This window comes from Thunnus albacares, chromosome 22 (genome assembly GCF_914725855.1).
Source record: "Thunnus albacares chromosome 22, fThuAlb1.1, whole genome shotgun sequence".
Classification (NCBI taxonomy): Eukaryota; Metazoa; Chordata; class Actinopteri; order Scombriformes; family Scombridae; genus Thunnus; species Thunnus albacares.
The window spans coordinates 5,464,445-5,480,403 of record NC_058127.1 but is presented as its reverse complement, the minus strand read 5'-3'; the positions used below and the strand labels follow the sequence as shown (position 1 = coordinate 5,480,403).

General features: G+C 39.0%; 1 protein-coding gene across 5 annotated transcripts in view; it reads right to left on the bottom strand.

Moving 5' to 3' along the window:
• Positions 1-10,045, bottom strand: part of LOC122973413 (dachshund homolog 2-like) — a 133,530-nt gene extending 123,485 nt beyond the window's left edge. For 2 of the 5 annotated variants that reach the window (XM_044340886.1, XM_044340887.1), the window contains exons 1-2: positions 8,606-9,237; positions 8,307-8,384 (exon numbers count right to left, since the gene is read on the bottom strand). The gene's annotated coding sequence lies outside the window, so the exon portion shown is untranslated. Of the gene's footprint in view, positions 1-8,294; positions 8,385-8,605; positions 9,238-9,800 lie in introns of those variants that run through there. The other 3 variants (XM_044340888.1, XM_044340885.1, XM_044340889.1) reach the window with 3 other exon arrangements.
• Between the last annotated feature and the right edge of the window lie 5,914 nt (positions 10,046-15,959).

Genomic DNA, 15,959 nt, shown 5'->3' with positions numbered 1-15,959 from the left:
CTTATAGATGTATCTTTAGTTGTATTATTATGGGCAATACAGCAAATCAAAAAGCAGGGTTTCTAAAAGACAATAATGGATATACAGGACTGTTGCATCAACACGAATAAGTATCTTAAACGATTGGGTGTTTAACTCAATGGATTCGCTAAAAACCTTCACATTTTATTTCATTTATAAAAGGTTTTTCCAGTTTTTCAATTTAAATTTTAATACATAATGATAAATATCAATATTATGGTATAAAATTGCAGGTCTTTGTGTATTATAATGTGTGTTCCATTAAGAACATATTGAGTGATATTTAAAGAGCTTAAGTCAGTTACAACTACAAAACTACAAAAACGAGCTACATTCATGTTTTCCTGCAGTCTGAGTTTTTTTTTTTTTTTACAAATCATCTTAAAAGTTTGAAATCAGAAATAAACCTTGAGACAGAAAGGGACAGACATTTTATACCATAAAAAATGTTCTTGGGCAATATCTAGTGTGGAGTAATAAAGCCCGAGCTCGTTCCTGTTTCCACTTCTTTCTGTCCCCATCTCTCTCTTTTTTTTCCCTCCGTCCCCCTCTGTCCTCCACCTCTCCTTCCCTCTCTGCCCTTCATCCCCCCTTCTCTTTATCACTCCGCTCATAAAACCTGCTCATCCAGAAAGAACAGAGTTTAGAGGAGGATGGTGGAGAGAGACGGCAGGAGAGTTTGAAGGGGATGAAAAGGGGAGAGAAATGAAAGATGGAGGGATGGAGTGGACGAGGAAGGAAAGAGGGGAGAACAACGAAAGAGAGATGGGAGAGCTTGAGAAATAAAAAGTGAGAGAAGGAAGAAAGGGAAGATAGAAGGATTGAGATGCTTTACAGACAGAGGGAGAAAGAGATTGATGGAGACATGAACACAGAAACAGCATAAAAGGCCATTTTGCTCTGTGCAGTTTTGGGATTTCCTAGATAAAAGTTGACGTGTGACAAAACATCGTGAAATTTCTGGTCTTCAATCCAAGACAGTAGTCTTAGATGGCACTGTGAGACATGAGCACTGATTCAGAGTTTTGGAGACCAAAGACTTACCTTACAAGGCAGCTGGATTCACAAGATCACATGAGAATCCATCTTATCAGGCTTCAAGTTATGTTCTTGTGGCCGAACCATCAGTGGTTCAGACCAATCGGCATCCTATGAGGAGCTACTGGGAGCTACGGGTGTGGTTTAGGTGTGACAACAGCCCATGATAGATGGTGATAGACAGGTGGTTCATCCAATCATCTGCCAAGTATTTTTTGAAAGTGCCTACCCTTTTCCAAACAGTTTCCAAGGACGACTTCTCAGATAGTTCTGTCTAACAACCAATCTGGCGTGTCAGGTTAACCAAAGACAGCCTGCGTCAAATTTCAAAGACCATCAGAACCATCTGAGAATTCGTCCTTGGAAACTGTTTGGAAAAGTGTAGGCACTTTCAAAAAATACTTGGCAGATGATTGGATGAACCATCTGTCTATCACCGTCTATCATTAGCTGTTGTTACACCTAAACTACACCCGTAGCTGCCAGTAGCTCCTCATAGGATGCCGATTGGTCTGAACCGCTGATGGTTCGGCCACAAGAACATAACTTGAAGCCTGATAAGATGGATTCTCATGTGATCTTGTGAAATCCAGCTGCCTTGTAAGGTAAATCTTTGGTGTCCAAAACTCTGAATCAGTGCTTATGTCTCACAGTTTCACCAAATCATGCTAACGTTACAAAGCTATTTTGGTAACTGAGTACCAAAGTCTGAAATACTCTTATAATATAAGTCAACCAATTCTTCCAGTGCAGGCTTACAGCTCAGCTGTTTGGCAAAATATTGTTTAGAATAAGTGTGAAAAAAGTGCAAAATCTCTAAATAAAAGCTATTCTGGTGATTCAACAAGTGGCTTAATCAGACATGCAGGCCTCCAACCCCAAATACAACCCCGACTTCTAGAAATTACATTTATTTGGGACAGCAAATACGTTTTGTATGTGACGTAATGCTGACTGAATTACATTTCCTAGTAACACAACAATGATATGTCGTTAATTAACATATCTCGCAAGTTGCAAAAATGTTGATAATGAACATATATCAGGCAACAATGTAATCTGCAAAAAAAATGAAGTAATATATCACTTTAATTTCTAGGAGACAGGGCTGCCAAATCAGGTGGATTATGGAGTGCAGAAGATACAGTGGATGCTAGCCTTTGTTTGCTGGTGTCCTCTGACAGGGAACAAGGAATCAGAGGCCTCAAAGGCAGAAACAATAGTTCAGAAGATGTCAGGATGTTCCAGCTGGCAGTAGTAATTGCCAGCCAACAACAACACCGTCCCTGGTGCCCAATGAGAAGGCAGCAGTCCCAGCTCAGAAGCTAACTGCACTGGGACAGTCGAGAAACTGCCTGGGGAAATACCTCTCATCTGAGATTGGCTCAAAGTTGATTAAGCTGCAGCACCAAATGATGGCAAAGACCCAGAAAAGTGGAGCTGGAAAACAGTCGTTGGGGCAGATTCATGATTAAAACTGTGTGGAGGACAAATTATATTCATCAGATTTATAAAGCTGTGTGTACGCATAGATCTGTGCTCTAAATCTTAGAAATGTTAACATTATAAATACCAGTTAATGTGTGGTTTTTATGCATATGCACCATTTATTAGGGTTGTGTACCTCTCCCTCTGTGATGGGTCAACAGTTAGCTAGATCCGTACAGTACAGAAACGATACAGACAAATTTGTAACTATGTGATACGCTGCGATAAAAAGCTGATTGCATTCAGCTGTAATTAGCATTCAATATTTTTACTTTTTGAATAATAAATGTGACATACATAAACCATGATATACTTCTTAATATCTTACTCCAAATCCTAATACTACTAAGTAATACTAAATACTCCAGATAGTACGTCTTCAGCCACACTAACAGTAGTAAAAATCAACTTTTTAGCCAAGGTAGTTTTTCACTAAAATGCTGCTGACTGTGTGCTCTTTCCCTCAGTTTCTGGGTCAATGTCATCCCTCTGAAATAGTTTTTTTTCAATAATGCTGTAAATAAAACAGCTCTTACCTTCAGTAACACTTTTGCCTTCAACCAAGAGGAGCTATGGGTCATTTGGAAGTAGCGTTAGCTGCTAACGCTTGGGTTGAAGCTCCTCGCGGTAACTTTTTTGTCAGCGCACACATCACTTTCATAAATTAGTAGCAAGACGTGTGGTTCCCCCGGCATATTTCATGATACCAACATGTTTTCAAGACTGCAAATGTAACCATAAGGCAGCAGTGTACACGGTGGTACCGACATTACGTAGCATCATTACGAAATGTAGCAAGCTAGCACACGCACAGGCTACAGGCACAGCGCAGAGAGAGAGGGGGGGGTTTCTGACATTTTTTTCTGAATTTTGTGAAGAATTTGGGTTGGAAATGCATACATTTTCCATGCATATCAGTTAATCTTTGCACCTCTACAGTTTATATATCTAACCCCAGGAGACACAAGCTGGGCGACTAAAGCAGGTGAGTCAGCAACAGTTAGAAATGTGAAAACCTGGCTGATGTAAAGTGATGAGATCATGCACGATAAAGTGACAAAAAATCTTGCAAACACAAAAATTTATGATGAAGAAAATAGCAACAAGGAGAAGCGGCAAACAAAAAAAACACCAGGATCGTTTTTTTTTCTTCTTTCTATCTACATCATTGCACTTATTGATCGCACAATCAGACATGCTTCAAAATGGATACTGTACAGTCCGACACAGATTGTGACCAAGATTTTATTAGACCCATCTCGCACAGCGTGACATGCAATGAACCTGCAAATTTGCTGTTATTGCACAGTGTGTACGGGCCTTAAGAGACAGAAAAAGGGAGCGAAATGGAGGAAGAGAGAGAGAGACAAAGAGACATAAAAAGAGAGATTAAAAGAGAGAGAGAGAGAGAGAGAGAGCAGGTCTCAAGGTGACTAGTCATTGTCCTAATTCCTCTTTTTAAAACAGCTAAAGAGGCCAAAAACACAACTCTCCCTCTCGTTCTCTCATTCTCTTCTTATATCTCTCACTCATCCTTTTTCTCTTGCCGCCCCTCCTCTCTCCCTCTATTCCTTCCATCTTCACTAAAAGAGGCTAAAGACATCCCCTGTCTCCCTCTCTCTTTCTTTTTTTATATTTAACTTGTTCTCTTTTAGCATTTACACCCTGCATCCCGATGCTAACCCCCCCCCCCCCCCCCCCCCCCTCCCACCCCCCCTCTCTCACTCTCTCTCTCTGTTCCTGTCGTCTTTGCCAGCAGCGATGTCTTCAAACTCTGATTGATGATGGTTGCCGTCGGTTACCGTTGTGTCCTGCTTTCTGTTTTTACCAAAATACTCTCTTTCTCTCTCTCGGTCCCCCCCCTCTCTCTCTCTCTCTCTCTCTCTCTCCAAAAAACTTTTCAACATTTTTTTTACGCTCCCTCTGTGAAAGTCAACTGCCCCCCTACTGAGTCGTGGTGTGTGTTTGTGTGTATATGTTCAAAGTGGTGCAACGACTGCTGAAGCCTCCTAACAGCTTCAGCTGAACTGTAGAATGCATTATTGACCAGAGAGAGGACTGTGGGTTTGTCCTCTGTCACTTATAGTGTACTTGCTCCACAAAGTGATCACTTCACAGCCGGTATGGACAGGAGGAATAATTACAGCAACCGATACATTTGGTGCCGTGACCCGGATTACACAAAGACACTATTGATACAGATGAATCAGTTCACATAGATAATCACTCTGAATGTCAATATAATTATAATTAGTATTAACGTCTATCTCAGGTCAGCTATACATTATTATTTACAGGTTTCCATTAAATAGTCACACACTCACCTGAGGGATACAAGCCCGGTCTGACTTGTTCCCCCGGTGATGCTTTATAGCTGCATCGTTACCTTGGATACTATGTAGCCAAGTATTAAATATTAAATATAAGATAACAGCATAAAATAATGAAAATAACACAAATATATACACCTTACAACTGTTAAACAAAGGTAAAATTACTGACAAAATTGTATTCTATATTAAAAGATTTTGCTGTTAGACATAGTGACCATTTAAAGCACAATTAATATATTTAATGTAACATGCAAGAGGCAGATGTTACACAACCGATAACTCTTTCAACATACATACAGTGAATTTTACACACATGGCATAAAGAAACATGCTGCGAATACAGGAAACACAAGCAAATGCAGAAATGCTGAAAGTCAAACACAACAGAACAAAAGCCAGGTGGAAACACTGTATTTTTTATTAATCCTGTGTTAATTCTTTGTTAATTCTGTGTTAACTCACACTTCAAGCTAATCCTACAACATCTGTGCTCACACTAAATATTAACACAGAACCCCTGAACACCTTCTTCTTCTTCTTCGTCTGGATTTCCAGTAGACTAGATGCGTTGTGGCACATTGCTGCCGCATCAAGTGCAGCCAGATTGTTGGTTGTTATGGTAATTAATCAAGCATTGTGAACCCCCTCAAACTGCATGTGAAACGACAAACGATCTGGCAGAAATCAGGTGGGGGCGACCAATTTGGGGTTGAAATCAAGCTAAATCCATAGTGTCTGTCCGTGTCAAATCACAACAAAAGACAACAATAGAAGAACCCGGGTGGAGCTAAAAACTGGCTCATGTTAATAGGTACACGGCCAATATCACCAATAATATCTGAACCATGCAATCAGACTGTTAAAACTAAAAATGTTTAAATATTAGTAATGTTTCCATTAGATTCGCAAGATCATTTTAAGTGAACTTTTGAAATGTCGCAAAAAGGAACTTCAACTGGTTTGAAGCGAATAAAAGTATAGGCTTAAATAATCCACCAGTAAACAGAGTAGAAGAAGAAGAGGTTACCAACCGGAAACAAAACAAATAGTGATATTGTCTTGACAAGTGAAAAATTGAGAGAGGGCGGAAACAGCTGATCAGTCACGTGAGTTAAATATTCGCTACGTGATTATTTATTCAACATTACCATTTCCATTACCCATTTTGCGCATAAACTCTTTTTCGACATTTCCAAAATCCATCTCAGGCGAGCGTTTTTTTTAAATTTTGGCGTTTCCATTAAGCTTTTTTAATGCGATACGAGTGGTTTCTGTTGCATTGTATAAAATTTAAAGTGCTTCTGTATTTGCAGCACATTCCTTTGAGACATGTACAGTATGTAATGTCAAATTAGTTCATGTGTTTTTTAATTTGCTTAATTTGCAGTGATTTTTTAGTGTAGTTTTAGTGGTTTTTAATGTCAGTCCACCACTTCTGGTCCATACTGAAATATCTCAAAAACTATTGGCTGGATTGTCATTAAATTTTGTACATTCGTGGTCCCAAGAGGATTAATCTTAATGACTTTTTGACCCCTTTACTGCTCATTTAGCGCTACCAGCAAGCCCTTATTCTGTGAAATATCTCAACATCTAAAACATGTGTGAGCACAGTATTTTGAACAGACATTCATGGTTCCTAGTAGATGAATCCTAATAAATTTGCTGATCCCTTGACTTTTCCTCTTGAACCACTATGGAGTTGACATTTGTGGTTTTAATTAAAAAGTCTCAACAACCTTTGGATGTATTGCCATGAGAGTTGGAACAGACAACTTTAGAACAGATCCCTTTAGTGGTAGCACCATCATCAAGTCAAAATTTAAATTTCTCCAAAATACTTTGGTTTATAACCAAATATCTCCCAAACGACCAACATTCCCATCGGTCTCAGCTGTACTTTGTGGTGGTTAGAAAATTTAAACCAGCTAACACACAAGACCAAGAAGTGAACAGGATAAATATTATGCCATGTTAGCATTGTGTTGTTAGCATGTTAGCATGTTGTTTTGTTTTTTTAATGTATCAGTGCGCTGAGCTCCTTCGGTCAACCTTATTGAGTTTCATATTTTTCATGCAGTATTTAAAAATAAACAATTTTAGCAAATCCCATCTGCTGCACTGTTATCGCCCTGAGGCTAATTTCAGATTAGCCAATGAGGGAGAGCTTTGAACAGGTTCACCAATGAACAGGCCGAAGGCAGTTTGTTTTTAATCTTTTATTTATTTATTTATTTATTTGAATGGATACCTGGAAACTAATTCTGCATGAGGATTTAATTAGTACTGTACTGATTTTTCTTCTGGTGTTAGTTTTCATCAGTTTTTAAATGTTAAAATGCTATTTATTTGTCTAACCGATTATTTATCTACTATTTAAAATGTTCTGTAGCGTGTTGTAGCGGTCTTCCTCTTTTTTTCTTTCTATCTTTCTCATCCTATTTACTGTATATCTTACTCGCTCGACTACCATTCCTCCCACTGCCTCACTTTTTATCCCTCCCTTCTTCCTAGATAGATAGATGGATAGATAGATACTGTGGTTGGTTCATTAATGGGGAGCTTTATTGAATGTGTTTTTTAATGTTTATTTCATTATTAACATATAATCAGTGCCATCAATCACTGTGACAGCCACCTATTGTCAGCCTGGCTGTCACACCACACCGCTGTGTGTGTGTGTGTGTGTGTGTGTGTGTGTCTGAGAGAGAGAGAGACAGAAGGAGAGAGAGAGAGACGGTGAGTGAATGGTGTATTTGACGCAATTTCAACTAGGTGTGTAAAATCAATAGTTCTCCTCTTAAGGCGAAGGGCGGAGGAGACAAGGGAAGAGACGACGCAAGGAGCAAAGGGAATGAGGAAAGAAAGAAATGAAGGAGAAGAGGCGGAAGAAAGGATGAAAACACGTAGGGAGGGAAGGAACAATGGCGTAGAAAAAAAAGTAGAGAACGAAAGGACAAAGGAAGGACAGAAAGAACACTCGATGGAGGGCAAAGTGAGAGGAGCAAATCAATTTAATTTAAATTTAGCTGCACTACTGTGTGGTACAAATGCAAACAGCAGTGTTGTAAAGGTCAAAGGTTATAACTACGGTTGAGCTTCAGTATTGATGGAATAAAGGAAAAATTATTTTTGCACACCCGAAAGAGTTGCAACGTTTCAGTAAAGTTATATTTCTTTAAACAAATGTTATATAGAAAAAACCCTACAGCAACAAAACTCCTAGTAGGACAAGAGATGAAGACAACTGCATCTGAGAATAAAACGACATAACTCACTATATTAAAGCTGGTTGTGTTGGTTGTGCTGTGTTAGTTACTTGAAAATTTTAATTATTAACACATAACATATTACTCCTTAAAACGATAACCCCATTTATTTGCTAATTACTAAACAGCAAACATAATTACTTACATTACTTGTTACCTTAGTTTCGTTACTCCGCCATCAAGTCCATCAAAGGTGCCTTTTAAACAACGTCAAAGCCTCCACACGTTCCATCTTCTGTGTTTAACAGGTGTAGAAAAAGAAAAGGAGACGTTGCGGTTTAACAAACAGCCAGTCTACAGTTTGGAGGACTTTGCAGACTATCAGCTAACAGCTAGCTTAATGTTAGTGACTGCATTAAGTCCCCAACTAAAACTTCTCCAACTCTTATCAGTGACAAACGATAGCAAGCTAGCTAAGACAATACATGTAAATAAGACAACTTTGGAGTTACCTACCTAGACTTGCATTTCTGTTCTTTTAGTTGCAGCCACCACATTAAGCTAGCATGTACCGGACCAGTCTGTCCACTGAACACATAGAAGTGATATCAACCTTCCATCAAACTACCAGTAAGACGGCAATCAAGTCTTCCTGAAAACTGTTGAAGTAACGGAGCGCTAATGGGATAAGTAACTGCAATGTAATTACAAATTTCAAATTATAATTCCTTGCACTACTCATTGTTGAAAAAACCAATGACAGTAGTGTAACGCTGGTTTCTGAACATACAATTTAGCTGCCTCAGCACAAGTGAGCCCACAATTCTGTCGCTATCCATTTGCTTGATTTCGGTTTGGGTAATGTCAGTTAGCTAGCTAGCTAAACCCAGCTGTTGTCCACTGATTATCAACAAACGTGGCCTGTGCCGTGATGCAAGATTAGTGTGTTAGTTAGCTATATTTGGGGCTTAACTCACTTTTAACCATGGTAGATCACCATGGTAACCTATGTTAAATGGCTAACCTGCTTCAGGCCAAAGATCAGATTAAAACCTGCAAATCAACTCACTGGAAAAAACCAAAGTCATTCCTACAGGATCCTGAAAGGGACAAAAGTCCTCAGTTTACAATAGAGCTGTGAAGTGTGAGGGGCTGCTGGTTCCCATTTCAAATGTTTTTTTAAACAATCTCTTTAATGCTACTTAACACAGAAACAAAAATACTCTCCCTGATAATGTAACAATCCTATATGTTTATATTATGACCACCAGTTTCAATTATTTCAATTTTGTTTCTGAGAAATCATGTTTTGTCAGTGATATTGACAGACAGCTAAGAATACAATACTCATGAGCCTCAGACGCATTGTCATTGTAAGTATGTTAGTATGCTAACGTTAGCATTTAGCTCAAAGCACCGCTAAATACAGCCTTAGTGTTAGCATGGCTGTAGACTTTTTGTCTTGTTTTTACTGTAGACAGATACCAACAGTTAACAGAATAATGAACACAGGATTTAAACTTTGAGGATGTTTTTATTATTTAATTGGATTTAAAGGCCATCTGTGATTTATCAGCACAGCTGGAACACACCATTTGTTGGTTGAACATAAATGCTAATGTATCAGTTCATCACTATAATAGCTACACAACACATTTAGTCAAACTCATATGTGTACTGCATGTGTGATTCAGGTAAAAAAAAAAAAAACCTTATCTGAGCTGATGGAGTGTTTCTGGTTCAAATGCAAGCTGGGAAACACTTCACAACCTCCGAAATGTCAAAAGCTGAGTACTTGAATGACAAACCGTTTGAAGAATGTACTATTGAAATGCACTTGAGCACAACACTCGACCTCTTAACTGCAAGTAAAAGAGTGAGCTGGGAAAAGAGTCAAGTGTGTGAAGTGAACATTAAACAAAAAAAATCAGAGTGAAAAATACCTTCAGTCAATTAAATCAAAAACAAAGCCCGTAGTTGTTGTTGGGAGGCGGTGGGGGGAGGGAGGGAGGGAGAGGGGGGACTGAGGGTTTCGGGGTCCCCAGGTGGTGCTGCGGTTTTCATTTCCTCAAAATAAAAATCAACGGGGACAGAGAAATGGCACAGGAAGAATGGAAGCATTTTGGACGAGGGCTCGGGTTTTAAATTTTACTCGGAAAAACTTTATTGATCCGAGTGCCAAACGGAATTACGGAAGCGAACCGGGAGCTTTGAAGAGAAGTTTCACTGTCGTTATCGTAAGCCCCTATAATCCATCATATCTGGGAATCAAATTAACATATATTTACACGAACACACACAATCACTTAAATGCAAGCTCACATAATTTCTCCGTCTCTCTCCCTCTCTCACACACACACACACACACACACACACATACACTAACACACACTCAGAGGCCAAATCATTAGTCGTAGGTTAATTAGTGTTATAATTAATAACCCAGCAGACATGTGTACGTGAATATGTGTGTGTGTAAGTGTGTGTATGTGTGTGTTGTGGGTGTCTATGTGTAACGAGGGGTCGGGAGTTAAATCATATTAATTTCAACATTGATTAAGCAATAAAAAAGACTTTTAACTAGCGGGGGTGTATATCACTTCACCACACAGGCATCGCAATTTAAATCTATGTATTAATTAAAATGCGTGTGTGAATATGTGTGTGTGTGTGTGTGTGTGTTTGCCGTGCACGACAAGCGAGGTTTCTAGAGCGAGGAAGGGATCAACACTCTTTAACAGAGATAAAGAGAGGGAGAGATTTGAAGGAGAGTGATAGCAAAACATGGATCTAATTCTGAGAAAAAGGAGCAGAATCAGAGAAGAAGAAGAAGAAGAAGAGGGGAGTGGGATCGAGGGAACGTGTGAGAGGTATAGATAAAAATGGAAAAAGAAAGAGAGAGAGGCAGGAAGAAGGAGGAGGGGATGGGGGGTGGGGGGGGGGAGACTGACTGCTGTGTGATTGGATAAGCGCCAGTGACTCTTTGAAATTGTGATCGCTTCAGATATGCATTTCAATGTATAGCTTAACTTTTCTCATATAGATAACAGCTTCGTTAGCCGAAAAAACTTTGCCGGTTGCCAACTTGAAAAGCCGCCGCGAGAGGCATTTCCGCTTTAATTTCCCAGTCAGGCTTTGGTGATTGATCTGCTTTGAAGGGGGTTTGAAGCCCTCGAATGTAAAAGAGGGCGAGAAGAAGTGACGTTTTTATGGCTATGGAACTTGGACGGGTTCATGTGGCAACGACTCTGAGGCGCAGAGGTTGCAGAGGAGTCCGGGTTGGGATGCAACAAAGGTAGGAAATAATTGAGTCCTAACAGCATTGTTGAAGTGCTGGAGTGAGTTATTGGCTGTGTTAGGCTGCCAAGGTTGTCCCAAGACCCTGCAAGGCCTCACTGAAGGTAAGCTCAATAAAACACAGCAGGCTGGAAGGTTAAACCTGCAGCAGGTATGATTTTAAAGTCAAAGTATGCTTGTCGTAGCTGGAATCAAGTACGTCTGCAGAAAAGAGCATCTCATCCAGCCTAATAAACTGTCTGTTTTTTTAATAGACACATTAAAACAGATTTTTCTTCCCCTTTTACCCCCTTTTTTGTTTTAAGCCAGTCAAGGCAGCAGCAAAAAGACAAAAACCAAGAAGATAAATGAATTTCACAAGAACACAATAAATGCTCAGAAATACATCCATAAAATGGAAAAAAAGAAGGAAAACAGAATGAATATTGACGCCATAAACAAAAGTCCAATCGAGTGGCAGCTAATCTAATATGCAACAACAAAAGATTTAACAGAAAGAACAACTGAAAATGTCTGCAATCAATAACAGACATGTTGTATGTATATTTAATCTAATATAAACACACATAAAAATGAAATTACTCAGTTTTTTAACTTGCTAAGCTTCATGTTTTTATGTCCTCACTACAGTTGTTCCATTAATTGCCTATTTGACTGAAATACAATGTTTTTTTTTAAGTTGGTCTTCACAATTAGTTATTAAATTTAAATTTAATCTTAACAGAGAATACTGGTGTCATTGAAAGGAGTCATATTGTGCATAAACACACACACAACCTCACTGCACACATTTCAGTCAAACATATATGGGGCCTTTTTACTGTCTTTATTCAAAAGCGTGAGTCTTTCAATTTAAGAGCATGATTTATTGATCTCACGTTCAGATTTTGTAATTCTTTCCCTCAAAAAACGTCGCCCTCACACTCATATAGCACCTGCTTGTGCTTAGATTTGCTCTGTTTCTGCTCAAACTGTGTTCTTGCACTGAACTTGTGCAACAACCCTGTTAAAATCCCCCAACCAACAGAACGCCGGGCGTAGTGTTGACCAATGAAATGATCTCTGCCTCCTTGCGGGGGGCGTTCGCTTTACTTCTTAAAGTTACACTTTAATCAGGTTCATCCACACTTAAATGTTCCTCCCTTGCTTTCTTGTATGACTTTTGTAATTAAAGGACAGTTGATGTATGTGTCCATGTATTTTGTTTATAATAGCTCCATACAATAGTAGCCGTACAGCACTCCGGCCTCCCGTCGGTGTACTAGAGGATACACTGACGTCACCTTTGTAACTCAGGAGCAGATATCTGGCCAACATGGACCACCAAAGTCAAGGACCTCAAGTTTTTTATTTTAATAGTGCTTTTACTTCCTTCAAATTGAATTATTAAAGTCTTATTTGTGGCACAAGAATACATCCATGATAATATATTTGGTTTTCAAGTGTTGTGCGTTACGTGAACACTAGCACCAGCACATTAGTTGCAACTAACAACATAATGGATGTGTTTCTTTTTTTCTGTATTTCATTATTTAGGAATGGGAAAAGTATCAGTAGCAAAAGTAACCAGCTAACACATTAAGACAGTAGAAAGCTAAATTCAATGAGCTGCTACATTTTAAAGACACATTTTGTGAGGTTGTGTATTGTCTAGTTATATCAAAGTGTCTTCTCCCTCTTTAAATGCTGTTTACGTTGCTCATTTCAGTGACTTTTGAACCTAACATATGGGGACACTCTAAGAAATAAAGCAAACACTCCCTCAAGGAGGCAGGCAGGGATCATTTCGTTGGTCAACACTACAAATGGCCTTCTATTGGTTGGGGGGTTTTGAAAGGGTTGTTGCACAAAAAATCAGAGAGCAGAAATCTGAGAGTAGATGTCTCACAAGCGCACAGAAGCAGCTCGAGAACGAGGACGAGGGCTGAAGCTGGAGCAGGAAATCTGTGCAAGCAACATTATATCTGAGTGCAAGCGTACAGTCTGAGCAGAAGCAGGAGCTATTTAAGGGCGAGGGGCGACGTTTTTGAGGGAAAAAATTACAAAATCTGAATGTGAAATCAATAAATCATACTCTCAAAATTGAAAAACCACACTCTTGAATAAAGACAGTAAAAAAAAGCCCCATAAATATGGACACAAAGTCAGGTTTAAACACACAAACTTGCAGATTTCTTACACACACACACACACAAACAGTCACCGCAGGGTGTTGGGAGGGAGAAATGATGAGAAGATCAATCATCAGCTGTCAACACTGGCTAATAGAGTATGAGAACAACATATTAACTATACTGGTTAGATTAACACACACACACACACACACACACACGAACTTGCATTAAAATATGAACACCAATACAGTGTTAACTATTGATCAGCTTCACAGTTGATGAGTTTATCGGTCAGAAATGATGTGATAAATACAAAAAGAAACACTAACATTTGAACACATAGACACAACAGCAAAGACACATAAAAAATGCACTGACGCAAATAAAATCTACAGATCAAATTTGTTTGAACAAGTGGTGATTCTTTCTCTCTTGGCTCTTAGACTTTGGTGATAAAAACACAGATCTCCATGCAGGGAAACTGGCACAGCAACAGTGTTTCCTCCTTTCACCTGCCAGACAGAAGAAACAACATTTGATTTTCGAGGGGTATTCTCCCTCTCTCTCTCTCTCTCTCTCTCTCTCTCTCTCACACACACACACACACACACACACACACACACAGACACAGACACACACAAATACACACTTGTACATCGTGGTTGACTGAAAGCTGGAATTTCACCTGGGCGTTCATGGAAGAATGTGAACTTTTTTAACAAACTTTCCAACTGGCCTGAACTGAACAAAGGCAACAGTCAAACAACATTTCAGGATTGCAAGTTGATGTAACACACAGCAGGTAAGCAACTGTCCTCCAAACTAAACTACAAAACAACTAAAACTGCTACAAAGGAATGTCAGTTTTCTGATCTGCCACCACTAGTTCGGTTTAGGCAGTAAAACTACTTGTTTCAATCGTCCAATTGAAATAAAAGTGCCTTTTTTGTCTACTACAGCAACATATCTGCTCTGTAAATCAGTTGTCCTGAGGGGGAAATTCATATTTTGAATTCTTTGATTTCATGATGGTGCTGCCTAGTTTTACATTATTTCAATTAAAATACCGTTCCATCATGTGCTAACGTAGCCGGAATCTGGACGGTCACACTGAGCCTGATTGCATCCTGCTACACAACACAAGAGCCACAGACTCTGAACAACAACCCACATTAGCTTTCCTGCTAAAGTCTGCTTCTCATCTAACTTACAAACATGAACACATATTTTGTCCTTTAGTTGAACGCCAAACATTCACAGAGAAAACGGTGCCAGTGTCAGCTAGCAGGCTACATAGCTAATTAGCTGCTCAGCTGCAGCACATTAAACAACTTGTAAACATACCTGCAAATGTCACTTTGGACCTGTTAGATGCTGGTTTGGTCGTTACTTTTCAAAATCTCTGTTAGCGACAAAATGTCTATCCATGACTTGTAGCTACAGTTGTTTGTTTACTTTGTCTACGTTCCATACGGTGTAACGCCGGTAGCCTGCCAGTTACTGTCAATCAAACACACCGACATGCCCCAAAATGTAATTATCATTAAATCATTGTTTCTGAAACCGATGGTGAGCTCACTGTTTTGCTAAGAAAATAACATTTTTACACTATGCAGCTAATGAATTAATGCATTTAGTGAAGAATTTAGTATTTAGTACATTAGTAGATACATTTAACTTAAAATATGGACAGAAAACCCCAGTAACATATTGATAAATCTTTAGAAAGACCAATGAAACAAATTTAAAGCATAATGAGAAATAAAATAAGAAAACACATTGTCTGGCTAAGGCTAATGAAACAAAGGGGTGCAATTTCTGCTGATTGTATAATCAGTGTCAGCCATTGAGACCATAATGTCTTCTACAAGAAGTCTATCGATTTTATTTCAAATGAAAACTTAACCCTTCATAATAATACGTTTTCTGTATTCTATTCTGTAATTTTTCTACAAATCCCAAGAAAATCCCAACAGAAACAAACAAAATGTGTTAGTTCATCTCTCAACACTTTCTTACTTTCTTACCTTGTCTTAGACATTAGACATTGACATAAGTTCCTACTAAAGAAGTTATGGGATTCATGACAGTAACACTGAGCTCAGACTTCAGGGGCCCAATACATAAAACTCTATGTAGATTCATGACTAAAACTGTGTGTCCACACAAAGACAGAAATATGCATACGCATTCTTTTCGTCAGATTTATAAGACGTGTATGCATGGTTCTGTTTTATACATCTCTGACATTGTGGAACTGGGCGCATGTGCATGAGCCTCAATCATTTCCACTCCCACAATTATCCATAAATGGATGAAGATGCCCTTAATTGGCTGTTTTCATATCAATTCGTCGCCTGTTCCACCTGTCAGTGAAACAAACGGGAGAGAAGTGCAGTTTCACAGATAGTGTTGCACCGTTGAGGTTCTCCAACAGCCAGAACAGTCATTACATGTGA